Below are 27,500 nucleotides of genomic sequence, written 5' to 3'. Positions count from 1 at the left end.
TGTATCTTGAATTTAGTAATTGTTTTTACATATAGATAGCTAAACAAGTACTGTCACCAATGAGCCAATTACACTAACTACTTGTCTAACCTGTTTACCCTTTTTCTTGATTTTCAATACTATTTTCTATTATTCAATACTGCTGTTAGTAATGTCAGTAACAATAAAGTAATTGTAGTGTTTATAACAAAAATAAGTGTCAATATTGATAGCATTAGGGAAAAAAAAGAGTTTTCCCACTTTTTAAGGAAAAGTGAGGTCACAAGATCTACTAATTGCCTACTTTGTGGCTAAGCATTGGCAGAGACATTTAACCAAGCACCTTATTTTCGTCAACATGGAGTTAAATAGAAATAAAAAGTTTTACCAATAAACAAGAGGAGTTTATGAGGCATCACCTGTAGGTGCAGACAATTCTTGGTTCCTAGCCTATGTATTTTTAGTCTACCCAGTAATAAAGAATTGTTTGGACCTGAAGTGGGGCCAGGCAGCCAATAAGGAGGATAGGTATAAGCTGATTATGGCTACAAAAATGGCTTGGGATACAATTTTCAGTTCTTGTTATAGCTCTGCTTAGACTTACTGCTTTTAACCCATTGAATCCAGATGCTGCACTGCCAAGAAACAGACCAAAATACAGGTGTTAGGCTTACTTGAGCAGCCACTCTGATGGGTTTGCAACTTGTTATTAGGATGCACACAAATACTCATGTGTGGTGACAAGACTTTTTTTTCATTCATTTATTTTCCAACAATGTCTATCTTCGTCATTTGATTTGAATTATCCAGATGGTAATAGACTTTTCCTTGCACAGACTCTATTTCATATCTAAGCAGTGCATAACTCAGTGCAGTGATAACAACAATTAATATTTTGTTATTTGTGTCACATTTTTTGTAATATTCAATTTTCTGTAATATAACCTGCACTGCTAGTCACATCAGCGAGGAATAGAATCCTCAGCATGGAAATAGCATCCCCTCTTGAGCCAGTTCTCTTCCAACTGTAGCTCACAGATGGTTCATTTCACAGTTGTTTATCAAGTGTGGAATATAAAAGCCCAATGAGACTAATCAAACTTCAAAAATTTTGTCCTCTTATGGAGAGTATTCCCATCACCCTGGACCACAGCCAAATTTTCACATGAAAGCATATGCATGTCCCATGCTCCTCTTACTGAATTTTTTCTTTATGTGGTGGTCACAGCATCTGTTTCATGGGGTTAATTAGACTGTACTCACAAAAAAAATCCACAATGAAAATGTGAACACTGGTATATTAAATCTTTAGTGGTTATTTTAGATTTCTTTTCTGTAGTATGTAGATATAAAATATGTGCACATGAAATTATTGAAAATCCTGGGCCATAAATGAAAAACTGTCACTTTGACCTATAGTGTGATGAATGTTTACAATGTATAACCAAAGAGTTCAAGTCTAATTTCCCATGATAAGGATAAAATTTATTTATTTTAAGAAATAACGCTGACTTAGAGATTCACATATTTCATACAAACACAGCAACTAAGAGTGAATATGTATGCCCTCTACTAATCGCAAATATACACAATGATGCCTTATTCAACAATGAAGTCAATTATTTGTGCACTAATACTGCAGACATTTCTTCAGTAAGGTGAATTATAATTTATTGACAAATGAGAGATATGAATTAGAGTGTAATAAAGTGTTCCTTTTAGAAGTGTATTTAAATTTTGATTTGGCCCATTATTATATACCTTTGTTTCCGGAAAATTAAACCCATGATGTAAGAAAAATGTCATGGTCACTGGATTTTTTTTTTTTTTTTTTTTTTTTTTTTTTTTCTTCTTCCCCTCTATCTGAAATGTCTGCTTATGGCTGGGGACATGACTGCTTACCCACAAATAGAGACTCAGTTGACCTTAGAATCTTACGTGATTTCACCTTTCCCTGAGTTTTTAAGTTTTTTTTTTTTTTTTTTTTTTTTCTTTTTTTTTTTTTTCCCACTCATCTCATCACCCCTGATGCTGTTATTACTATTATAGAGATAATTAATACAATGTTATTGATATTGCTAACAGTTATATAACACAAACAATTTTTTTTTCTGGAAGTCAAAGAAAAGGGTAAATGGGAGAGATGTGTAGTACTAGTAAATAGTAAATAGTGACTTGATACTTGTGGAGTCAAGCGTGTCTAAGAGACAATTGATAGGTAAGACACAGTGGGCATGGTATGTACATTTATGCAATCCATGGGAGCATCAAATTAAGTGCCCGGAATAATCGTTGTGAAGGAAAAGTTGTAAGATGCACATTTTTTCTTGGTTATGTCTTAGTGTGAGTAATTTATATGATAATTAACCATATTTAGTTTATCTACAACATTGGCATTACTGTAAGGATGTAATGCTAACATTTAAGCCAAATCCATCCATGCCATCTTATATAAAAACAAAGGGACTATATATATACATATAAATTTTTTTTACATCCCAAAGTTTACTAAAATCTGAATCAATATTTTTTCTTTAAATGTTAATAATTTTGCAATTCGGGTTAAGGGGATTGCCTAGTCTTTTTTTCGGCGATTATCGTCCATCTTGCCGAAATTGAGTTAAATGCATTTTCAAGGAGTTCCTTGGCCCTTGCTCCTCCCCTGAAAATTTCAATGCCAACTGTTATTTTTTAGGTGGTAGCAGCCATTTTTAATGTCGACTGAAATATTTTTTTGTGTGTTTTCTTAGAAAATCAGCAATTGTGATGTAATGATTACAGATAATAAAATAAAAAAATCAGAAAGCTTATTAAATTTCACAAGATGAGACCAACCTTAATTTTTTTGGAATAATTAAAAAAAAATAATGAAGAAATTTTTCATACAAATAAATTAAACATGATATGCTGTTCATATGTAGTATTTTATTTTCGTTGTTTTCATCATACATAGCCCCCCAATCCCTTGCCCGTTGTTGTCGTGGGGGGGCTTAGGAGATGGAGATTTAGTTGTCTAGCCCTTACCTTCAAGCGAAAGGAGGTGGACCGTTTATGCCATTTTATATAATCAAGGGTCCCCATGACCAGTAACGAAGATGTAATCCCCTTATTAGGGGCAATGTGGCTTGCCCCTTTATCAAATAGCCCCACCCCAGGCTCTCCTGTGACCACGACTACGAACACTGAAACTACTACCCACTCCTCAATGCCTACTAGTGCATTACCCACCCAAGCAGAGATTCAATCTCCAGAAGACATCCCTACCCTCCCAACTTCCTCAAATTCATCAACTCTACCCCCACAACCTTCTCCATTAAACACCCCAATCTCCCTTATTACTACCTTACAGCCTTATTCTCCATCTCTCCGTAATACTACCCCCCTCAACAACACTCCCGCTTCCACACGCGCCCGTCCTACTACCACCACCAACCCTACAGATATCTTAAATACTCTATTTAGCCCAGCTAAATGGGACCGATTTTCCATGATCCCCCTACAGCTCCTTAGGCAACACTCTTCTCTTTCAACAATGTCTCCAAAAACATGTAGGCAGAGTCCCTTTCCGTACCCGACGCGATCGCTCCCATCTCGTAATAGTCAGATCTGAAGCTGAAGCTATAGCACTATCAAAACTAACTGATCTCTCTGGCAACCCCATCCCTGCAGAACCTCATCCAACTCTTAATACTTGTACCGGAACTATGTCTCTATCTCCCCAGCAAACTGCCCAGTCGATACCAAAGATTGGTCAGACTGTGGAGAAGACTTGCTCGGCTGCCTCAAAGACCAGGACGTGATATCAGTACATTGCTACTCCATTCCTCTTAGAGGTCATCGAAAGAAACCCACCAACATTGACAAAATTACTTTCAGTACACATGACCTTCCCATTCGTATCTACATTGGTGGACAATCCCTCTTTGTTCAACCATACCAACATCCTCCCCGTCAATGTCAACATTGTTTGCGATTTGGACATCCTGCCAAACACTGCCGCTCTACAAACCTCTGTGTCCAACCTGTTCTTAACAGATCAAACTGCCCTGCACAAACACGCACGTGTGCTAACTGCGGCGGCCCTCATAATGTATTTTATAGAGGCTGACCCACTTACAAGTTCGAGTCTGAGTTAGCAGTTCTCAGAAACAAAAATGGTCTTACTCTACACGAAGCCAGACAGGAAGCACGCCGACAAGGTTTCTCTTATACTCCTTACTCCAGTAATGTCACTCGCTTTGCCCCTCCCCCTCCACCTGAAGATGTTCCAACATCCTCCCCTATACCTACTTACTTCCCCACTTCCACTTCTACATTCAACCTCCTTCAGTCAAATTCCTTGGTCACTCTAAATCCAGACACCCCAATCTCAACTACAGCCCCAACACCATCCCCCCTCCCTCCCTGTACTACCCGCAGTAGACAGACTGTACGTTCCACCCCTTCTTCCCCTACCGCACACTCACCTCCACCTACCTTTACCTTTACTCCTCAGACACCAGTCTCCTCCCCCCCCCCCACTCATAAGAAAACCTTTGTCCCACAAAACTCTCCAGCAAACTCCACTGCAGAAACTATGGAAGACATTCAGAGCTATATGTTTGAGACACAAGATCCCAGAACTCATGCTCCCTCCACACTTGAAGTGATTGCTGATATCCATACCCCTCCTACTCGTATTCCCCCTACACCCCTTCCTCCTCCCTCTCAACACACCCTAATCCTCTCAGTTCCGTCCACCACCGATATCCATCCTCCTGAAATCCACCCCCCTCTTACTCATAGCACCCCTACACCCCTTCCTCCTAATCCCTCCGAAGACAACACATCCCCTTCAACTCCAACTATCCATCCTTCCGATATCCATCCTCCTACCACTAATATTCCCCCCACACCACTTCCTCCTACTCCCTCTCAACACAACTCATCCCCTTCAACTCCAACTATGTGCACATTCTCCCTTCCTCCATCCCCTCTATCCTTTCCACTCCCTCTCGGATACACACGGGAATCACTCATGTCACAACACCCCCTAGTTCCTTCCCCCCCAGATTCCCCAACACGTACCGACGCTTTTACTCATAAAATAACTAAGATATAGCTCTCCTACATTGGCATATTCGCAATTTCCGTTCTCACAGACCAAACCTGTTATATCCTTGCTTCTTATAACAACCTGTTTTCCCTCAGACGCATAAATATCCTTCACTTGATCTAATTCCCTTACTTAAACCACCATAACCCTTTCCCTCATCAACACCCTTTACCCATCTTCAACTTTCCAGCATTACTCTAGATAGCTGACGCGTAGCAACTATCACCTGACATCACCCTTTACTATACCTTCATTTGGTGCTATATGACCGTAGATGTCTAGCATATTTATTTCGCTTTTAACTATTATCCAACCATTGATGTAATTCCCTTACCTAAACCACCATAACCCTTTCCCTCATCAACACCCTTATCCATCTTCAACTTTCCAACATTACTCTAGATAGTTTATGGAATATTAATTAAGCTAAGACAAACAGGTATTTTTTTTATTAAAATATGTTCATAACTTTTCGAGTTAGAAAAAAATACTGGATTCAAACCATGGTACGCATCACCACCAAAGTGCAATAAGCGTCTAGGTTAAAACACACTTTTGATTAAAATTCATTAAAATGTGTTCATAACTTCAAGAAATATCAGAAAACAAACACAAACAAACAAAGAAGCAAACGGAAGTAACAATATAAATAAACAAGAGGTCATGGGGTACACGAAAATCATCTGTATGTGCTTATATACCTTATATACATACTTTTACATCGCCCTGTAATTATATATCGTCCTTTCACGGAAGTCTTGGTGTGAAAATTGGCCATGTGGACCCGTAGAGTTAAACACCAGTAATCTGCAGATGCAGACGCGCTGAGAAAAGGACGCGTATGATACCCGTCCGACTGGAGAAGTTATTTTTTCGACCAATATTATACGTTGTAAAATCCCATTAGAACAACAATAATAGGTAAATAATAGATAATTATATAATATACAAGGCAAATCGATCACAGCCAGATACCACATTAAAGTCGCCCAGAACAATACGAATATCACGCCGGGGACAACTGTCTGGCACAGATGCTAGTTTGGTGTAGAACATCTCTTTCACGTCAAGTTTGCAAACATTGGTAGGAGCATACACAGCATTAAGAGACATGAAGCGAAATGCTAGCTTCAGTCTCATTACCATTGTACGCCCATTGACTGGAGTAACCTCTACTACCGAGGCCTGGAGTCTGCTGGCGATGGCCATGGCTACTCCCTGGAGATGGTGACCATCGCTGCAGTCCGACCAGTAGTAGGTGTAGCCACCTACACTAATCGTGCCGCTGCCAGGTCTTCTCACCTCCGAGAGCAGACACCTCCACTCTCAGCTTCCCCAGTTCCCTCGACAGCAGAGGCAACCGATCATCCTGACGCAAAGAACGGATGTTCCAAGCCCACACCCTGACTTCCCACCTGAGGTTTAACCTCGGGCAGTCACTCCGGGTGGACGCCACCTCTACCTCCCCCGCTGACGCTGCTCCCCATAAAAGGGAGCGACAGGCTTCGAGACCCACCATGCACCTGCAGGGCTCCCTCAGGCTTTCCCCCGTAAGCTTCACTCCAGGCTGGCGACTGCTAGAACGCAAGTGGGAAGAGTAGGTCCCATTCCCATCCTGCGTCCCGGCAGTCGCCCTCCCAACGGGGCCAACAGCCCTACTCGCTGGGTGGGAGGAGCATTTCCCCTCTTCCCAGCATTTCCATTTATATTAATCACTGCTTATGAGGTTTATCTGGGGGGAGGAGGACTGGCAAGGCCCACCTCCCCCGAGCTTCCCATTAACCCCAGGGGGCCTAGGGGCAGGAGTTGGTACAGGGCCAGGGCGTGTCCACACGTCGGTGGGCCATGACCCTGTACCTCTAGGGCTTCCTGCTGCTCCGAGATCCCCCACAGTTTTGCCTGGGACCGCAGGGTACCCAGTTTCCATGGGAGGCCACGAGGAGGCACTACAGGACTCGATGATGGAGAGTCTATGCACTGGCAGGGGAGGCTTATGCATAGCTGCTCCCTTTTTCGCACTAGGCTAGCCAGCGGTGGCAGCTGCAAGCGAGAAGGCATGCAAAGCGCATACACGAATGCCTTCTTCATGTTGGCCATCAGCTCTAACATTTCATGGACTTTTTCATTTATATGATCATTTGTGCTTAGGTTCCTGTTTATAGTTATTCCAAAGTCTTTTTCCCTATCTGCTGTGTTTAAAACTGCTTTCCCTAATTTGTATTGGTATAGTGGACGAGGTCTACTTTCTCCGAACCTGACCTTATTTTTCTTCAGCTTATTCCCATTTCTATATGGGGTCACTGTTCCTCGCTAGCCTCTTCCATCTTGCTCTGTCCATTGCATCTTCCCTTCTGAGTCCCTTGTCTTCCAGATCTTCTTTCAACCTGTCTCTCCAACTTAACTTGGGTCTACCTCTTGTTCTATGTCCATCCACGTGCATTTCCATTATTCGGCTTCCAATATAGTCTTCTTCTTTTCTGATGACATGCCCATACCAGTTAATCCTTCTTTCTTACATCTTTGCACTCAGTTCTGTGACCTTGACTGTGCCTCTGATGTAGTCATTCCTGATCTTATTCTTCCTCGTGACACCACACATCCACTTTAACATCCTCGCCTCTGCTACATTCACCTTTTCATGCACCCTCTTAATTGGCCATGTTTCGCTTCCATAAAGGATAGCAGGTCTCACAGCTGTTTTATAAACCTTCCCTTTGAGTCTTGCGCTGATCGTCTTGTCGCAGAGTACTCCTGAAAATTTTCTCCATGCCTGCCACCCTGACTGAATGCGTTGATTCACTTCTACATCCAGTTCACCATCCTCTGTCACATGTGATCCTAGATATGTAAAAGCTGGTACCCTCTTAATGATCTCGTCATCCATTTCCACCCCATTTTCCTCCTCAAAATCATTAAATGAGAGGTACTCAGACTTATTTGCTTATTTTCAAGCCTCAGTCCTCCAAAGCCCTCTTCCATTGCGATAGTTTGTCTCTCAATGATTCTTTAGTATTACATACCAAGACAATGTCATCTGCAAATAACATTGTCCAGGGTGCCTCCTCTCGAATTCCTTCGCTTAGAACGTCCATTATAAGGTCGAATATATACGGACTGAGAGTAGAGCCCTGGTGGAGTCCTACTTTGATGTTAAATTCATCCGTTATTCCGACGCAGCTACTAACTTGTGATGTTACATCCCTATACATATCTTGAACCAATCTTACATACTTCTCGCTCACTCCCTTTTCTCTCATGCACCTCCATACCTCTGATCTCGGTACACGGTCATACGCCTTCTCGAGGTCAATGAAAGCCATGTGCAGTCCCTACTGTTTATCCCTGTACTTTTCCATTGTCTGTCTTTAGGCAAAAATAGCATCTGATGTCTGTCTTCCCTTAATAAATCCAAACTGGTTCTCACTGATGACCGTTTCACCCTTGATCCTCATTCCAATAGTCCTCTCCCAAAGCTTCATTGTATGTGAGATTAATTTAATTCCCCTGTAGTTAGTACAGTCCTGGATGTTACCCTTCTGCTATATTTATGGGCACAATGGTGCTCTTCCTCCACTCCGATGGAATTCTCTCTTGCTCATATATTTTATATAAAAGATCCCACAAAACATCTACACCATGCTCCCCAAGGCTTTTCCATGCTTCTATCGGGAGGTTATTATCCGGTCCAACAGCTTTGTTTGATTTCATTAATCTCAGCGCATTTTCCACTTCTCTACGTGATATGTTATCAGTCCTCCTCTTTGTTGGTAAGCCCGCTCCTATTTCCACTCTTGGATTCTCTACATTCGTTAAGTTTTCAAAATATTCCTTCCATCTCCTTTTTATATCATCATTATACAAAACATTTCCTTCCGCATTCTTCATATGCCTGATATGTATCTGATCTTTCGTACTCTTGTCTCTGGCCTTTGCTATTTTATAGATTTTTTTCTGTCCTCCTCTTGTATCGAGTTCTTGATACATTTCTTCCCTTGCCTCAGCTTTAGCTACTGCCACTGCTTTCTTTGCTGCTGTGTTCGCTGTTTTAAGCCTTTCTGCATTTTCCTAATTTCTGTTTTATAATATTCCTTCCTTGCAATCTTCTTCTGCTTTATAGTTTCCGAGATTTCTTCCTTCCAACATCCAAGTTTCCTTGTCATTGGGTGGTCCTTTATCAGATGTCATCCCCAATATTTCCTCTGCAACTTGTCGGATAACTGAAGCATTCCAATTCCACCACTCTTCAAATCCCTCCCTCAACTCTATCTGCTCTAGCACTCTCTCCCTGAACACACCTCTGGTCTTCGTCTTTCTAATCCCACCACTTAATCTTAGGTATTGCCCTTTTCTTTCCTTCTCTTTTGATGTTAAACTCCCCAATAATCAGGTGATGTTGTTTGGCAGCTGTTTCTCCCTTAATTACCTTAAAATTTCTGACTTCACGTATTTTACTTCTCTTGTATAATATGTAGTACAATTGTATTTTCTGTCCTCCACTTTCATATGTATTGTAAACCTTCTTTTTAAAGGTGTTCAATATAGCCAGATCGTATGCCACCGCGAAGTCAATTAGCCGTTCTCCGCTGGGATTTGCAGCCCCGCTCCCATATCTTCCATGGACACGCTCTATTGCTAAGTTTCTCTCTCCCACGTGACCATTGAAATCACCAGCAATCAAGGCTGTTTCAACATCCGGTATCTCTGTGCACACACTATCCAGGTCTTGCCAAAATTTGTCTTTCTCTTCATCATCACAGCCTACTTGTGGTGCTTATACACTCATTATATTAATGATTGTATTTTCGATAATTAGTTTAATCAACATTATTCGGTCATTCATTCTCGAGACACTGATGACGTTTTCTTTATGATTTGGACTCAGGAGTCCAATTCCATTCCTTCCTCTTCCATCTGCTCCACTGTAGAAAAGCTTAAAGCCTCCCCCCAGCTCTCGGGCCTTATTCCCCCTCCATTGTGTTTCCCGTAGGCAAAGTACCTCCAACTTTCTTCTCTCCATGAGATCCACAACCCCCCTCCCCTTTCCTGACATTCGTTTCTCCGAACCTGACTATAAGGCATTTATTGGTGTTGAATTCTATTTTCCAAGTACAACTCCTCATGAATAAGTTCTCGATGTAATTGTGGAAGAATTAGCATGAGACTACCTGGACTTGTTTTTGACCCTTAATCATTGGTTTACAAAGGTAAACAAAATCGGAGCCAAGATCAGTCCTTGAGTCACCACTCGTGTGGCTATTCGTCGCTATGTAATGGGGGCTAACGCCGACGGGGGCGCATAGCCGTATCCACCCTCTGCTTCCACCTTTTGGGGTCCCTCATGGCAAGGCGCCAGGTAGGGACTCGGCTCATCTCGAGCTCCTCACGACAGGTTTGATCGATCTTCCCGAGCCGCGACTTCCAAGGTCGTCTCACAGGCCTCCTCCACCCAGGGTTGTCTCGTACAGAGACAACCTGGTGGGCAGGATCATCCTGGGGGAAGCAAGCCAGGCGGCCGTATAGCCTGAGTTGGCGATCCCAGGATGTGCATGTAACAGGTCCTGTGCCAGTCTCACAGTGCAACCGTTGGTTGGACACGTGGTCCCGCCAACTGTACCCCATGATCCGCCGCAAGAACCTATTAAAGAAGGCATCAAGACGTGACTCCAAGGCACAGGATAATGTCCAGGTTTGACTACCACATAGCAAAACTGGCATTATCAGGGCCTTGAAGACACGTAGCTTGGTCCTTCTGCACAGGTACCGGCATCTCCAAATACTCTTGTCGAGAGAGTTCATGACCCCTGCTGCCAGGCCAATCCGTCTGCTGACTTCCTGGTCTGACAGCCCAGAGTTATGAACTACACTACCAAGGTATGTAAAGCTCTCTGTGACTTCAGTGTCCTCGCCGCAAACACATACCGACCGAACAGGTTCTCCTAGCAAGTCCCCAAAATCCCAGATCTTGGTCTTGGTCCAGGATACTTCTAAACCCATGGGCTTCGCTTCATTACTAAATGCATCGAGAGCCACCACTAAGAATTCCAAGGACTCAGATAGAATAGCAACATCATCAGCAAAGTCAAGGTCGGTAACCTTGATATTGCACAGTTTAGCTCTGCCTAGTATCCAGTTCATGCAAGTGTTGAAAAGTGTTGGTGCAAGAACACAGCCTTGCCTCACTCTTGAACTAACAGGAAAGAAGCTCGACAGCCCCCCACCACACTTTACAGCATTTTCAGTACCAGTATCCAGACTTCAGTCCAATAATCCTTGTTGGAATTCCTATCAGTCTTAGGATCTCCCAGAGAGATTCCCGATGCACCGTATTAAACGCCTTCTTGAGGTCGATGTAGGCTGCAAGCAGCCCACGCCCAAACTCATGACGGCGCTCTGCAATGACTCGAAGCGCAAGGATACAGTCAATTGTGGACTTGCCAGGATTGAATCCAAATTGCTCCGGCCTCTGATGCCTCAGTAGGTGGTCTCTAATACGTCTCAGAAGGATGTGGGCAAGAACCTTGCCTGGTATACTGAGCAGTGTGATGCCTCGGTGATTGCTGCAGTCCCATCGGTCCCCCTTCCCCTTCCAGAGAGGGATGACCACACCCCTCAACAGGTTAGGAGGAATGGTACTGGACCGCCAGATGGCAGCCACGACAACATGCAACCCACGTGCCATAGGTTCCCCACCAGCATTTAACAGTTCAGCTGGGATGCCGCAAATACCCGCTGCTTTGCCACTCTTCAGCTTGGATATCGTCCCCCTAACTTCATTTAGGAAGGGTCGGTCTTCACTGATGGGTGGGTCCGGCAACGGAATCACGGCACTCCCCGCATCCAAGTTAGCTGTTGGTGGGTCAACCTGGTATAGCTAATCAAAATACTCAGCCCAACATTCCCGTACCGCAACATGATCTGAGACGATGTGGCCACTTACTAAGTGAACCGCTGTCACCTGAGAAGAGGGCTTGGGGTTCAGCTTTCTCAGGGCTTGGTATGCAGGACGAAAGTCATTTACTAAGAAATGGCCTTCTACCTCCTCTGCAAGATTTAATAAACTGTTCCTTGTCCCTTCTTAACAGTGACCGAGTTCTGCGCACCTGAGAACGGTGCAAATCCCGATCCCCTGTCAGACGAGCCGCACAACAGGCATCTGTGGCATCCAGAGTCTCCTGCGAGATGAAATTCTGTCTTGCTCTCGGGCGTTCACCAATCGTTACTTGAGCTGCATCAAGCGTTTCGCGCTTGAAGGTGTCCCGCATAAGTATAGAGTCTGCCAGATTGTCGAGCGCTGCGAAACGACCAGAGACTGCCTCAGCAAACCCCCGGGCACACTCCCCCTCCCTCAGCCTGTCCAAGTGAAACACCCTGGGGTGATCATTGGACCGCTGGGGAGTTTTGAAGTGGACCCGGAGGGTAGCCACAACCAATCTATGGTCAGTACCACAGAACTCGACACTCCTATACACCCTGCAGTTCTGGAGGATCCTCCAACGAGTGCTAACGAGTATGTGGTCCATCTCCTTGGCTGCATTATCCGCATCGCTGTACTACTCTCTAATTACGGTGCTCCAGTCGAGGAGTCTACCTTTCACTCCACCTAGGTGTTATAACTTCCACAGTAGTCTATGAGACACCTTTTCAAAAGCCTTTTAAAGTTTAAGTACACACAATCAACCCGGCCGTCTCTTTCTTGAACTATTTCAGAAACAGGAGATTTGCTACACACAAGGAAGATCATCCTTCCCTAAAACTAAATTGCTTATTTGATATCATTTTATGTTTTCAAGTACTTAAAACCATTGTTTCCTAATCATCTTTTCTAACAGTTCACATACTACATTTGTTGACGAAATCTCATCTGGTCCTGCTGCTTTAGTCTTGTCTAGTCCTTTTAGTAGGTATTTTATTTATTTCTCTTTGAGGGGGATATTTTCGATATTCTTTACAACACTGACTGAAATTTCTCAATATTACACACATTTCCTCCCTCAGAGTATAAACAAGATGGGCACCTACTCCAAAAGATATGAGCTACGAAGATAGACTACAGAAAACATTTAAATTATTTTTTCTCAAAGAAAATCATAAACATTCTCTTCGGAGTTTAAAGGTAATTGCAAGTCACATAAAGATTAAAATTATTTATCCCCTATCTATCAATATTACCTTCAATATCAATTGTATCATATTTCATAGAGGTTAGAAATAACCACTCTATCTATAAGCAGAGCTAAGACTTGAAATTACTTGAAATTCGGCAGTAAAGGGCGTTTAAAAATTGCAAGAGACTGCAGATAAGGACGCTGCAGATAAAGCCGTATATAGGTGTTCGTTATAATCAATTATTTCAATAACTTATCGTTCATGAGGTATCAAATATAGATATTTTTACTGCCTGACGTGAAATTTTATTATTTCGTCATGACACAAAAATCAAATAAATTGCTGAAAATCTATTTGAACATGTTTATTTTTCTATTTTAGCCTTAGTTAAGATCATCGTGATGACGTGATTATGGCAACGCGCGCGCGCGCACACACACACACACACACACACACACACACACACACACACACACACACACACACACACACACACACACACACACACACACACACACACACACACACACACACACACACACACACACATTAAGGAAAATCTCGGCACAGCTGCAGAGAAAAAATGACAAGGGTTGTTTGTACTTCACACTGAATAAACACAGTACATCCGTAATATATAGCTATATTAACTGACTAAACAGAAGAGGAATACACATTTAGCCAACAATAGATGATAAAGAACAAAATTCGTAGAACATAAACGGACGGAAAATACGAACGGGCTTCCAAGAATCGCGCTCCTTTTGGTGGACGAACGTATACCAGCATCCGTGCATTTCAGCCAATCACAACAAAGAATAAAACTTTCTCTGTCCCGCTCTAGTTTCTGATTGGTTGTGGAGCGAGTTCATCAAAGAAAGTACTATTGCATTACAAGATTGCTTTCAGTTAGCAATATACGTCAGATTACTTCGTAACTACTTTCTATTGACTGTGCTTCAGTTCCGCTGAATATTACTGTCCTCCGACAGTCGAACAGCTTGCATTTTGGAGACGACTCCTTTTTTTCCCACGAAAATTTATTTCGTATATGCTTTGCCTCCTTTCCCCCCTCACCATTCACTCTTTTTCTTAAACTTTTATCCTCCATCGCTGGCGTGGGGCGAGTGCGCAGAGGCGAGTCGGACGAGTAGCGAGTGCGCAGTGTTGAGGCCGATCCCATAGTGTCGTGACGTGTGCGTGCAAGAGCGAGAGAGAGAGCGCGAGAATCGTGTCATGAATAGTGTGTATGTCGGAAAATCTCCAAAATGACGGATTTGCCGACGGATGTGGAGGTGGCAGAGGAGTATCGTTCGTCGCTGGCAGATCTGACGATGAACTCGAAGCCCATGATAACGATGCTGACGATGTTGGCCGAGGAGAACCGCTCACACGCGGCGGTCATCGTTGGGGTGATCGAGAAACACATCCAGCAGGTGAGGGAATCCCGCCATCTTGACTTCTGTTTTAGCATCCTTATTTCTGTTAGTGAAAGGAAGACAAAGCGTGCAGCATTAGGATATACGGGATATAATGTTATTTGTGGAGGAAAGCATTCAATTTTAGGTAATATATAAAAAGATGGCTAGGCTCTCGGATAGTCGCCATCTTCCCTCGGGGTTTTCGCCGTTAGGAAAAGTTTCGAATCGGCCTAGCCAGTGGACCGTTTCTTATTTTGCACTTGATAAATCCTCAGTTCTGCGTTAAACATAGCAATTTGGTAATATGAACCACCTGAACATCAATGTAGTCAGAATTAAAGCCTAAATCTGTTGATGTGACGATGGGTTTGGCAAACAAATTGTTCACTTTATTATTATTGTTCATTTGTTCTTAACCCAATACCCTGTGTCTGGATATCCCACAGATATTGTGATATATTATGTTTAAGGGGCACGAAAATATTGAGCGTCAATTATAAGCAGGGCAAAGTTCTAGAACAATAGGCAATAGTCATCATGAGTTTCATGATAATCATAGATATGAAAACAATATGGTAAAGAATATCTTGTGTAGTTTGATGTTACGGAAAATTTACAGTGGATAACAATCAGAAAGTGAGTAAAGAAAAAGATATGGAATGGTACCTCGCGCACTTGGTGAAAACAAACACTTGTTCAAAAAATCACTGCACTTTACTGAGTTTTTCTGAGAATTTTGTTTGCGTGAAAATGCCAAGGAACTGTGTTGTAGTTGGTTGTTCGAACCACAACATGATGGGAAAGAAAGGTTTAACCTTTCATATATTCTCAGATCGCATAAAGAAACCAGAATAATGGAAGCAATGGGTAGGCCTACAGGCCATGAAACGCATGAATGCTGATGGGAGTGCTTGGGCGCCTTGTGGAAAATGTTTGCATCTGCTCAGAACATATCATTCATATACATATTAATATATTACACCTTTTCAAATTCCAGAGACAGATAATCACCTTCAAACTCTGTCTATCTACACTACCTATCAAGGCCAAACAAGATCAACATTGTCGACATTGTGTTTTGGCAGTAATCATATATTCTATAAAGCACGGTAATTGTTGAAGACCGCGACGCACCCTCGTTTAGACTAAGTTCCAAACATGAGGGGGGACCCCCTCCCCCTTCAAAGGAGGGAGGGGGTCCTCACAGAGACTGATTTCCTAAGGGGGGAGGGATGAGGGGGAGAAATCAAGTTCACGAAGCTCCATTTGGGGGGGGGGTGCATGATGTCAAAATCTAAATAAAATAAATACCACTCAAACATCGAGGAAAATTGTATTTTTATGAAAGACGAGCCTAAATTTATGTCCTGGCAACAATATAAAGCCCTTAAAATAAAAAACTTTGTCCGACGGACAGCGAATGAAATACCGCTAAAGTAAACAAGCATAACACACAGTGCGTACAAACTCGATATCCGATACACAAATTTTTCACAAATATAAAATGTGGTTATCCTGCGAACCAAAATAACAAAAGCATAAAATATTAAATTAATCCCCCCCCCCCCCCCCCAAGTCCTGCTTATTCACATGATGTCAATTTATTTTAAAAATTACTAACAATGTACAACTCATACCGTCTGTGTACAGACGAGATGCAGCATGGAGGAACTGATTGAATATTTTATTCTCCGCCGGATACACCATTTTTAGTATGTGCTTGGCAAAGTACCTGGCGAAGTGAAATTGCATCTAACTTTTCTATTATGTTGGGAGGTTTTGTCGCACCTACATGAATATATATTATAAAATCGTTAGTCACCGTCGCATTTGGGGTATTTAAGGGCTACTGATATGAGGGCATGCGGCCAGCATATTCCTCCATGAATTGCCAGTACCTTCCATATAAAATAATTTTGAATAACACTATGTATCCACTATGACAAAAGATACACTAATTTTGAAATTTTTAAAACAAATATAAATATGAAACAAACATTAAAACAAATATCTTTAACTTACCCCATGTCACACCGCACAAAAATTGCTAGGTCCATTCCATTTAACGGTAAATATAAGGCCTCTGCATCTTAAGATTTCTTCAATCCTACTTTATTTCTTCCGCTCTTTAAGATGGCGGTGTCCATTTTCCTCTATCTATGCGCGTCACAGTCTTCAACCTCTACCAAAAACACAAAAGCTATTTTATTATTTTCGTATTATTCCTTTTTTGTAATAAATTGATTTATATGGAAAATCTGTACGGTATGGCTGCACTAAGTTAGGGCAAATTAAAGATAATGTTCTTGTAGAGGACAAAAAGTAATAGTGGTTCGTACAAGAAATGATCTGCAGACACGAATGGTAATGCCACAAATAAAGGAAAAAAGTAGCAGAAAGTCAAATTGGCGCTGCAGTGGCTAAGTCCACATTTGGGGCGAAAGAACAAGTTACTGCACAGCTCACACACCGTTTTCTGTCCTACTGTGCACCAACGTCACCACTACCTCACTACGACCAATCAGGAGGTGGCAGTTTAGCAGAGATTTTTAATTACTCATTAAAATTCAAGTATAATATTCCATATACTATATAGTGAAAATGCACACGACTATCGACTAACGTTTCATATATGTTCACGTCTCAACTGTTTTTATGTTAAAATGTGTATTTTGATCCTCAATTTCGGCTAACTCATTAATGTCCTTAATTGCCAAATTACTCAAATACATTCAATACTTAATACTCGCACATTTCTGGTTACACCGGTGACCTGCCTCGTTCTTCTCAGTGACAATGACCGATGTGTGACATTTGTGTTACGGTGGTGTGCTTGACTCTCTCTCTCTCTCTCTCTCTCTCTCTCTCTCTCTCTCTCTCTCTCTCTCTCTCACTCTCTCTCTCTCTCTCTCTCTCTCTCTCTCTCTCTCTCTCTCGAAATTTAATGGAAAAATCTGAAGAGATAATAAAGTTTTTACAGATTCACTGAGTCATATCATATGAAAGAAAGTGTGAAAAATGCAGTTTAATTTTCTGAACTGTTTCAGCTTTTATCTTGCAGTACATATCGAGGTGAAGAGAATGTTTGCTGATGGGTGGCAGAGTTCCCTTTCAACACACCCCTCGGGCATTGCCCGAAGCGCATGCCCAGTCACCGTAAATTGGACAAATTTCAGCATCTTTATTTTAATATTATGACGTAATTATGTCTTTCAGTGCTTTAAATTCGACTTTCCCACTTAGTTTGCTTGTTCTTCCATATTTGCAGCATTTCATGTCAGTTTTCTAAAATTCTGTATCCTCCATATTTATCATAAATTTTGGCTCGCATTTCCGAAAAGTCATATTATACTTCAATTATGTGTATTAAGACGGATTTATAACCTTATTTTGAATTGTGCGTATTGTGCATTTCACACTTTCTTTTGCCTGCCGCCAGCTTGACAGCTACCGGACCGCTCATTTCAAGATGTAACCAGTGACGAATGTTGCGTTTCCAGTGTAGTGTTCATTCTGGGTTATTCTTGAGACTATACAGTAACAAAGAAGATGAAATAGACTTCAGTAATGATCACAGTTTAATGTCCGGGCCCACTAAGAGCTCCAAATGCTGAAAAAATTACTAAAATCGAATCAATCCAGATGGTAGAAGGAAATGAACGAAAGTTTAACAGTTGCAGATATGAAAGTATTGGTTTATCATTTTATGGTGTGGATGCAGCTCTATTTTGCTTTGCATACTGATGTAAAAAGAATGTGTTCCTGGGGGTGTTGGGGGGGCAGAACTTAAATTGCTGTATTAGGCTGGTTTATTGGTAACTACGTTTTTGGGGGGGCTTGGAACATGTGAATTCCCGTAGAGTTTTGCCGAAAGGTGGGTTGGGTTCCCTTAGAGTTTTTGAATTCTAGCATGTCAGCCCATAGAATTTTAAAGATGGTTTCATTGGCCAATTTTAAGCGTTTTTTTCTTTTTTCTCTCTCTCTCTCTAGTTTTATGCATTTTTGATCTTTACTCTTCTTCTGTAAGCCTGTTTTACCCCATAGTTTCCCTGATGTACTTCATGCCCTCCCTTACTAACAGGACTATCAAATCAAGATCTTCGATGGAGAAATGGTACTTGATCTCCTGAACAATTTATTCACACAATGTAGAGAAATTGGTGAAATCATTGGATATTCTACAGATAAACATCTATTTCTTTCGACTTAGTCGCTGGGAGGGTGTGTCGCTCTCTGTAACAAATGCCCATTTTTATTTTGTTTGGGGTGGTGGGTTGGAATGTGTGAATTCCTGTAGTTTTGCTGAAAAGTGCGTTGGGTTCCCATTTTTTTATCATTGTTATTCTTATTTAAGGGGCCGCCTTTTTTTTTTCTTCTTTTTTTTCCCCCTTGCCATATTTGATGAAACTCACCCATTTATTTAGACTGTAGTGAGTTTTTCTTCTTCTTCGTCGTCTTCTTCTTCTTCTTCTTCTTTGCCGGAACAGTTTTTGAATTATTGTTTAAAAAAAAAAATGAAAAAACACTTAGTCCCCACGTTGAAAATTTACCAGTTTTCGTCAATCATATGTGATCCGGGAAAAAATACACAGGCTTTCTGATGTGATTTTTGAACAGTTTCATCCTAAATCTCATGCTTGTTGCAAGCACTTTTTTCAACCTCGACTTTGAGATAAAAGAGGAAATATTCCAAAAAAAAAAAAAAATAGCCATTCTGAATGCGTCTGTAATTTTTTTTTTTTTTTTTTTTTTTTTTTTTTTGTGAATATTTTCCGAAAGTGACTTAAAACACCCTAATAGGAGATTTTGAAAATATGTCACTTTTATAAGAAGCACATGAAATTATAGTAATCCCTTATTGCAGCATGTAATAGATATACTATTCAGCTACAAAATGAGCCATAATACGTTAAAATTGGACTGAAAATACGTGTCATGCATAAAAATGTGAAGGACAGAAATTTTTCCCCTTTTCATTATTCATATGTTTTACATGACAAATCATGCACAAAGTACTTGCACATGATATGATTATATATTATTGGCCATTATTGTTGTTCTAATGGAGTTTTATAACACAAAATACAGGGTGGAAAAATTATCGTTCTCCAGTCGGACGTGTATCACACGAGTTCCCATCATGAGGGAGATGGGTGTCGCCACCCCGTTGTTTCTTGTCTTTCCACCCATGTTTAACTCTATAGGGCCATGCACCCAACATTCACACTATTTTGCCCGAGAAATTACGTATACAAGTACAGGGCGGTATAAAAAGAAGTATATAAAGTATGTAAGGATATATAGATAATTTCCGTGTATCCCATGACCTTTTATATGTTTATATTGTTACTTCTGTGTGTTTGGTTGTTTGGTTGGTGATTGTTGTATTTTTGCTTGCGCCCCGCTTAGTTTGCGCTTGGGCCCCAGGCACTGCGCCCCGGGTGCAGTGCCTGTTTTTTTTTTTTTTCTTTTTTTTCTGTTTTTTTTTTTTTTTTTTTTTTTTATTCCTGTTGTAAGTTATTTTTTGGGAGGCGTATTTGTTCAATATCATTGGATCAAGTCCTGTAAAGAAGCTTTCTTTCTTTTTTTCTGTTCTTCATTTTCAAAGTGTTTTAATATTTTATGTTATATCAAGATTATTTTCTTCAGTATTCTTTTCATATTGGTGTGTATAGAAATAGTGTGGTATATGAGGGTATAGAAAGTTTTTTTTTTTTTTACATTACATATTTTATTTACAAAGTAAATTATTTACAATATTTACAAGGTCGTGGCATGAGGAGGATCACCTAGACGTAGATGCGTTCAGAGTATGATATTCCTCAAAGCAGGAAGTCCGACAGAGAGGAACATCACACCCTGAACACATCATCTTGGTCATCCTCCTCACGCCACGAGAGTAGCACAGTCTGCACCTACGATACCTGCCGTGAGGTGTCGATATCCGGCAGTGGATACCTTGAAGAGCCGGAGCAGGGCGCAGAGAGCAGGACCGGGACTGGGAATGTGACCGCGACCTGACCTCTCTACCATCGCGACTCCCCCAGCTGCATGAGATCTTCTGCAAGCCTTTTCCTGAAGATCAGCTGAGTCAATTGCCCTCCGAGCACCTTGTGCAATGAGAAGGCGTTGACGACTATCATATCAACAAGGTTGAACAAAACCTTCTTGTACTACTTAAGGGGACCGTCCCTGAGAGAGGGGGGGGGAGGGGGTTAAATTAAGATAGCGTATAGTATAGGTACATGGATGAGGAAACTACCAAACGAGTATTAACCGCCTGCTATGGCTCGTTGTCTTGCAGCCGGCGTGCGAGTCCCTCAGCACCCAGGGAGGTACGTCGCTATTGAGCGCCCAGGTACACCTATGTGGACTTTTGCTTGTGGCAATCGTGCATAAGGCATTTAATTATGACATTGCGCATAGATATGAGTTCGTGAATGTTCAAGGAACACTTTTATACCAATATCAGGAAAAAATTATATCACCGTGATTTATGACGAAATATTTTGTGAAATATATCTAAAAAAAAAATGTATGTTTTGTGTCCTTTTACACACGAAATATGCTTTGATCGAGACTCCCTGTTAATATGTTTTAGTTTACGTGGTAATATATACGTATATCACATACGAAGCACTAATGTTTAAAAATAGCCTTATAAGGAAGGATTGAAATATTTCCGTTACATTTCGCTCAACGGTCGGTACATCACAGCAGGGGGCAATTTGAATTGATTTGAAATTGGTAGTTACCGTTGTAAAGACCAATTCAATACGAATGTTACCTAAATGTCGGATTTTTAAACTTCGGATGTATAAGCGAGATACAGATTATTTCATGTTGAAGATGATAGTACTCAGTAATATCTGCTCTGAAATAAAAACTATATGGAATTTTGAGATCGGTTGTATGCATAGTCTTCGTCTGGCGTTCAAAAAGCTATCGCATCCGTTTCGTGCGTTCCCGATAAAAATGAATATGTTTAGACGTTACCGTAAGTCTTAGGCACCATAAATTGGCAAATATCCCACAACACATAGGCGTCTGCATGATTTTATGCACTTCTTAGTAAAGATAATGGGTGCAAATGGCTAATCATAAACTTTACACTTGTTCTCCCTTGCAATCTGTTAATATTGACAATTATCAAAGAAAATGGGTATGAGAGGGATGACTAATAAATTTTATTATTTAGATATGAAAGTCAATGTAGGCCTACTAAATGATGAAGATTAATCTTTTTAACTTTATGTGCGTGCGTTCACATACATATGATCCTCCTCGAAAATTATGAACACCCAGTGACCATCTCCCCCCCCCCCCCCCCCCCCCTGTGTGAGGCATGGGGAATATTCAATGACTTTCGTAAGTTCTCGAATTCAATGTACTAAATTCATATGCTTTTGAAATTCTCAAAATTGAACCACCATGTTGTATTCATGCCAGGACTTTATAATTAGAATGATTTTGTACTAATGTTGCCATCCACAGTTCCCCATTTCTTCAAAAAAAAATAAAATAAAAAAATAAAATGGAAAATAATTTTTTTTTTTTTTTTTTTTTTTTTTAAGGTTTTTATCTGGTTTAGATTAGTTGTCTCTATGGTAAAATGCATTTATTAAGCTTTTCACACGAAAATATCAACTTTAATGAACAACGAAAAAAAAAAAAAAAAAGTGACATACCTTTACAGAATAGCGTCCCTATTGAACATGAAAAGTCCTATTGACTTGGTAATCATTGCATTGCAAAGTACACTAAATAAGCGTTTTTTTGATATATAATATCATTAGATTCAGAAAAAAATAACAGAGATAACGAACTTTGGCAAGGTGCCAAATACAAAACGCCGTAGCTCGGCCATTTTTTTATGAATCTTCGGTACTTCCCAACTCACGTAATTTTCATGCGATCCAAATGCAGTTTGTTGCTTTCACTAGAGCCTCAGCGTCCCATAGCCATGTAAAAGGCCGATTTTTGAATTTTTGCCTTAATCAAAAAATAATAATATTTTAATGCTGAAAAACGCATTCAAAAATAGTTCTCTATTTCAAGCTGTCCCCCGCTAAAAAAAAAAGGCAATTCAAAATTCGGCCTTTTACATGGCTATAGGCTAGAGTTGATGTAACACAAGTATTTTTGGGGGAATATTCTGTAAAGAGCTCTGATAGTTGGGAAGTACCGAAGACATACCAAAAAACGATTTTTTTCAACTTTTTGGGGGGTGCCCCCCCCAATGGGGGAGCAAAGTTAAAATTTATATATATAACGAAGTGCAATTCTTTGCTCTATAGCATGCAAAAAGAATCAATCAGTTATCTCTAACCGATATTTTTTTATGATGTATAGAGTAGGGAAAGGTGGCCATTCTCAGGGACGGTCCCCTTAAGGGTAGTTGCGAGTGCTCGGGTACGATGCAGCCAGCTGATCACTTTTATTGACCCCCTTCATCCCACAGTTGTAGTCTGCGACTACTTGGGGTATGATCCTCTTAAACCCAGTGCGGGACCGGGTGGCGACCATCTCGCTATTGTGGAAAGTCGACAGCAATGTCACTACACACCTGTCGCGCCATTGCAGGCACAACAGCGGCTCAGTTGATCGAAATGATCCCGCATCATAGTCACTGGGAACAGGGGACTATGGTAGAACAGGTCGGTCGACCAGTAACTCCTCTGCTCGGGCTTTTGGTTGATCCCCATGGCCATCCTGAGGCCGATGAAAACCCCAAGCTCCGAGACAGAGGTGTCTATCTAGTCCTTCATATGAGAAGAATTGGGCGCTGGCTTTTGACGGTGGTACCTGGAAAGATAGAAATGCAAAAATTAGTCAATGTATACAATGTAATCGTTATATATTCACATATATATATATATATATATATATATATATATATATATATATATATATATATATATATATATATATTCAATTTGACAAGAATATATAAATGAAGCAAAAAATTATGTGAACTTACCGTTTTGCTCTCGTTCGAAAATATCCATGAGTTCGTTGGTGAAGAACAAGGAGAAAAGTTACAGCGGGCTGGAGTCAGAGTCCACCCTGTGGGTGTTGATCCCAGGCTGGGCCCTGAAACCATACAAAGTGGGAACATTCTCCTTCTTCCTCCACCGGAACCCAGGCTGTCCTGGAGAATTCCGATCCCGCCACCGCTGGGCGTAAGCAGACAGCGGCTCATCCTCATCTAGAGTAGTGTCGTGGGACACGTAATCTAGATTGGAATCATCGCCGCTGTCGCTACCGAAGTCGCTGTCGCTGCTGCCCTCGATGAGAACCCAACCGCTTGGCACAAACCTCTCGCCGGGTTCATCATCTGACGAGTCGTCGAAAAAGCTCAAGGGCCAGCCGAGGTGGAAGGCTGAGGGTCATCAGGAGAGGCAGCAGCGGCAGTGGACGAAGTGCGCGTGTTCCGAGGTATCTTCAGGGTATTCACAGCAGAAGTAGACTGAATAGGCCTGCCTACCACAACTCTGTATATTACCTTCGTCAACCAATCAGATTGCGCCATTTCCCTGGTTCTCGAACAATCCACTGGGTTCTCAAACAATCCACCGGCAAGCAAACTACCTCGTGCTCCGTTCCCTCGTTCAACTACCATTAGCCTCGTTTGCGGTGATTTTCTCTTTTCTATTTTTCTTTATTTTATATTTGCTATCCATTGCTTTGATATTGTCTCATTGCTGTCTTTTCTTTTACACACATACACACACACTCAAACACAAACACACACGTGAGCGAGCGCTCGCAAACAAGCGCATGCACATACATAAGCGAATAGTACTGCTGCATACACATGTTGAATCACACACACACGAGGGCGCACACACATGTACGCACGTGAATACTATTGCTGCACACACAAGCACACGCACACGCACACATATGCACGTGAATACTATTGCTGCATACACACGCTGAATCACACACATGTGAGCGCGTGAGCGCGCACCCGCACACATGTACACGCATGTGAATACTATTGCTGCATACACACGATAAATCACACACACACGAGAGCGTGCACAAGCATACATATATACGTACACGAATACTATTGCTGCATACACACACGCAGAATCACATACAGATGCACGCGCGCATGCCCACGCACGCGAATAGTAATGAATACACGCACTTGCGGGTGCTGAATCACGCCGCGACTGACATGTTTCGCGAGTCAACATAATTTTTCAGACCCTTACCTCTGAAGCCAGAGTACGTCTTATGTAAGAAAAATGATAATATTTATAAAAAAAACTAAATCATCAATGTTTCAGTATCAAAAAAAGAATATTTTACAGTATTTGCAAAAAAAAGATCATGGCATGGCCATACATGCCACCGGAAAATGGGAGTGGCGAATTATGGCATGTATGTACATGCCACCTGGCATATGGTCTCAGCATGCCATGGCATGTACGTAAATGCCACCCGGCGGCAATGGGTTAAGTAACATGCATTTAAATAAATATTAGATATAAGGTGGCTGTTGCACTTGAGAACAAAGTTTGTTAAGTATGATTGTTTTTTTGCCATTTTTATATGTTATATGTTATATGTACATATACTAATATTTACACCACCAAGTTACATGTCATTTGAATAAAAAACAAGGAAGTTGTGTAAAAAAAACAATAATTATGATTAAAAATAATAATAGTAATAATGAAAAAAAAAATATACATAAATCTTATTAATCCATTGACTGAACTTGTTAAAAAAAAATACTTCATATACTTTTTAGCAATACTTAAAGTTGCAACAATTCGGATTTTGAAATTTCCTCTTAGTTTAGTGGATTTTTTAAATCATTGTTAATCATATAAAGTATGATATATGGACATTTATCACCTGAAATGAAAATCAGCATCGTTGCAAAAAAATTATTCAGCTTTCAAATTTGAATTTGAATTTGAATTACTTTGGTGTGATATTGCTGTACGATAGTTTAGGCTGCGTTCAGCAGGCAGGCAGCAGCAGCAAGAATGGGAGAACAGTGCGATTGAGAGAGCTGTCGGGAGTACACATGCGTTGTTTTCAACCTGATGAAAACCTGGCAATATGTCATTTATGTATCATAAATGCATAATATACGATTTATTATGTTCTATGATATGTAAATGACAGGGGACCAGGAGCCTTGACATTTGAAAGTATACTTTTCAGAGAACACTTCCACCTAACCTAACCTAACCTTGACATAAAGATGACCTAAAATTACCTGAACAAGGCCTGACCCTCTACCACAGGACTCCTATTAACCTAACCTTGACATAAAGATGACCTAAAATTACCTGAACAAGGCCTGACCCTCTACCACAGGACTCCTATTAACCTAACCTTGACATAAAGATGACCTAAAATTACCTGAACAAGGCCTGACCCTGTACCACAGAACTTCTATTAACCTAACCTAACCTTGTCATAAAGATGACCTAAAATAACCTGAACAAGGCCTGACCCTCAACCACAGGACAACTATAGATATTCATATTTGGTAATTGTTGGTATGATCCTTATGGTGTAATGAAGATGAATGACAAAAACTGCTATTTTCTCAAAATCATATTTTCATGCATAAAAGCAAGAATAACTTTGTATGTAATTACATGATTTTAATCATTCTTGTTGCAAAATGATCGTCCAGTTCGTATCTACTAAATGTAGCTAAGTCATGCATTATTTCCACCTAATACATTTTTTACTGAAAAATTGATGGCAATTTTCTGATGAACAACAACAACAACAACAATTTTTTTTTTTTTTTTTTTTTTTTTTTTTTTTTTTTTTGAAAGGTAACTGTTTTAGATAGATTTACATAAATGCTACAGTTGGTACTCCTATTTGTTGATTAACTGTGGTCAGAAGGAAACTGCCATACTATTTATTATAAGGAAGCCATTACATAATTTTCAAATTCTATCATCTTGCTCTTTTTTTCGCAAAAATTTACACAGCTTTATTAAATTGAATTTCTGTACTCAAGCATCACATATCCATGCACATTGTGTAAAAAACTTATTGACGTAGCTAAAAAACTAAAGCAAGGAGGACCTGATAATGAATTTCGTGACCGTAGCGAAGACTCTTTACCTTAAGACTATGCAGTGGTAACAAGGAAGAAATAACCATCCTAATTTAATACCTGAGCCCATCGAGTACCCCAAATGCCGAATCAGTGGATTAAAATTGTAGCACTCCAGATGGTAGAAAGAAGTGAACAAAAGTTTGATGTTTCCAGATGGAAAGGTATTTAGTTTTATTATTTTGCTGTGTGAATGTAGCTCTATCTTGCCATACATACTGGGGTGAAAAGAATGTTTCCCAGAGGGGGGGTCCCCTCATCAACCTTCCCCTTTGGCAGTGCCTGAAGTGCACGCCTAGTCACTGCAGCTTAAATTGGTTGATTAGGTTGGTTTATTGGTCAGTATGTTTTTTGAGGTGTTGGAATGTTTGAATTCCCATAGATTTTGTTAAAAGAAGAGCTGGATTTGTTTCTTCTTTTTTAATTTTTTCACATCAGTCCACATAATTTCAAAGATGGAGAGCATGTCCATAGAGTTTCACGGGCCAATTTTAAGCATTTTTTGTGTTGGTTTTATATATATATATATATATATATATATATATATATATATATATATATATATATATATATATGTATATGTAGATATATGTATTTATATATACATATGTATATATATATATATATATATTAATAATTATTCTTATTTAAGCCTGTTTTACCTAGTAATTTTCCTGATATATTTCATGCCCTCCCCTGCTATAGTGGCTATCAAATTAAGATCATCAATGAGGAAATGGTACTTTATATCCTCAATAATTAATTTGCAGAAGAAACAAATCCAATTATT

General features: G+C 40.5%; 2 protein-coding genes across 9 annotated transcripts in view; one reads left to right on the top strand and one right to left on the bottom strand.

Annotated features, from left to right (window-relative positions):
- Oseg2 (intraflagellar transport protein Oseg2) overlaps positions 1-1,708 on the top strand; it is a gene marked incomplete at its 5' end in the record, with an annotated part of 69,737 nt that extends 68,029 nt beyond the window's left edge. For both annotated transcript variants that reach the window (XM_070123539.1, XM_070123540.1), the window contains 1 exon segment: positions 1-1,708. This exon segment is cut by the window's left edge and continues 2,191 nt beyond it.
- LOC113810358 (pre-mRNA cleavage complex 2 protein Pcf11) overlaps positions 1-27,500 on the bottom strand; it is a 291,069-nt gene that overhangs the window by 222,842 nt on the left and 40,727 nt on the right. The window lies entirely within an intron of this gene.

This window comes from Penaeus vannamei, chromosome 7 (genome assembly GCF_042767895.1).
Source record: "Penaeus vannamei isolate JL-2024 chromosome 7, ASM4276789v1, whole genome shotgun sequence".
In the NCBI taxonomy this organism is placed as follows: Eukaryota; Metazoa; Arthropoda; class Malacostraca; order Decapoda; family Penaeidae; genus Penaeus; species Penaeus vannamei.
Note: the sequence above shows the minus strand (reverse complement) of the source record. Positions and strands in the feature narration are given on the sequence as shown.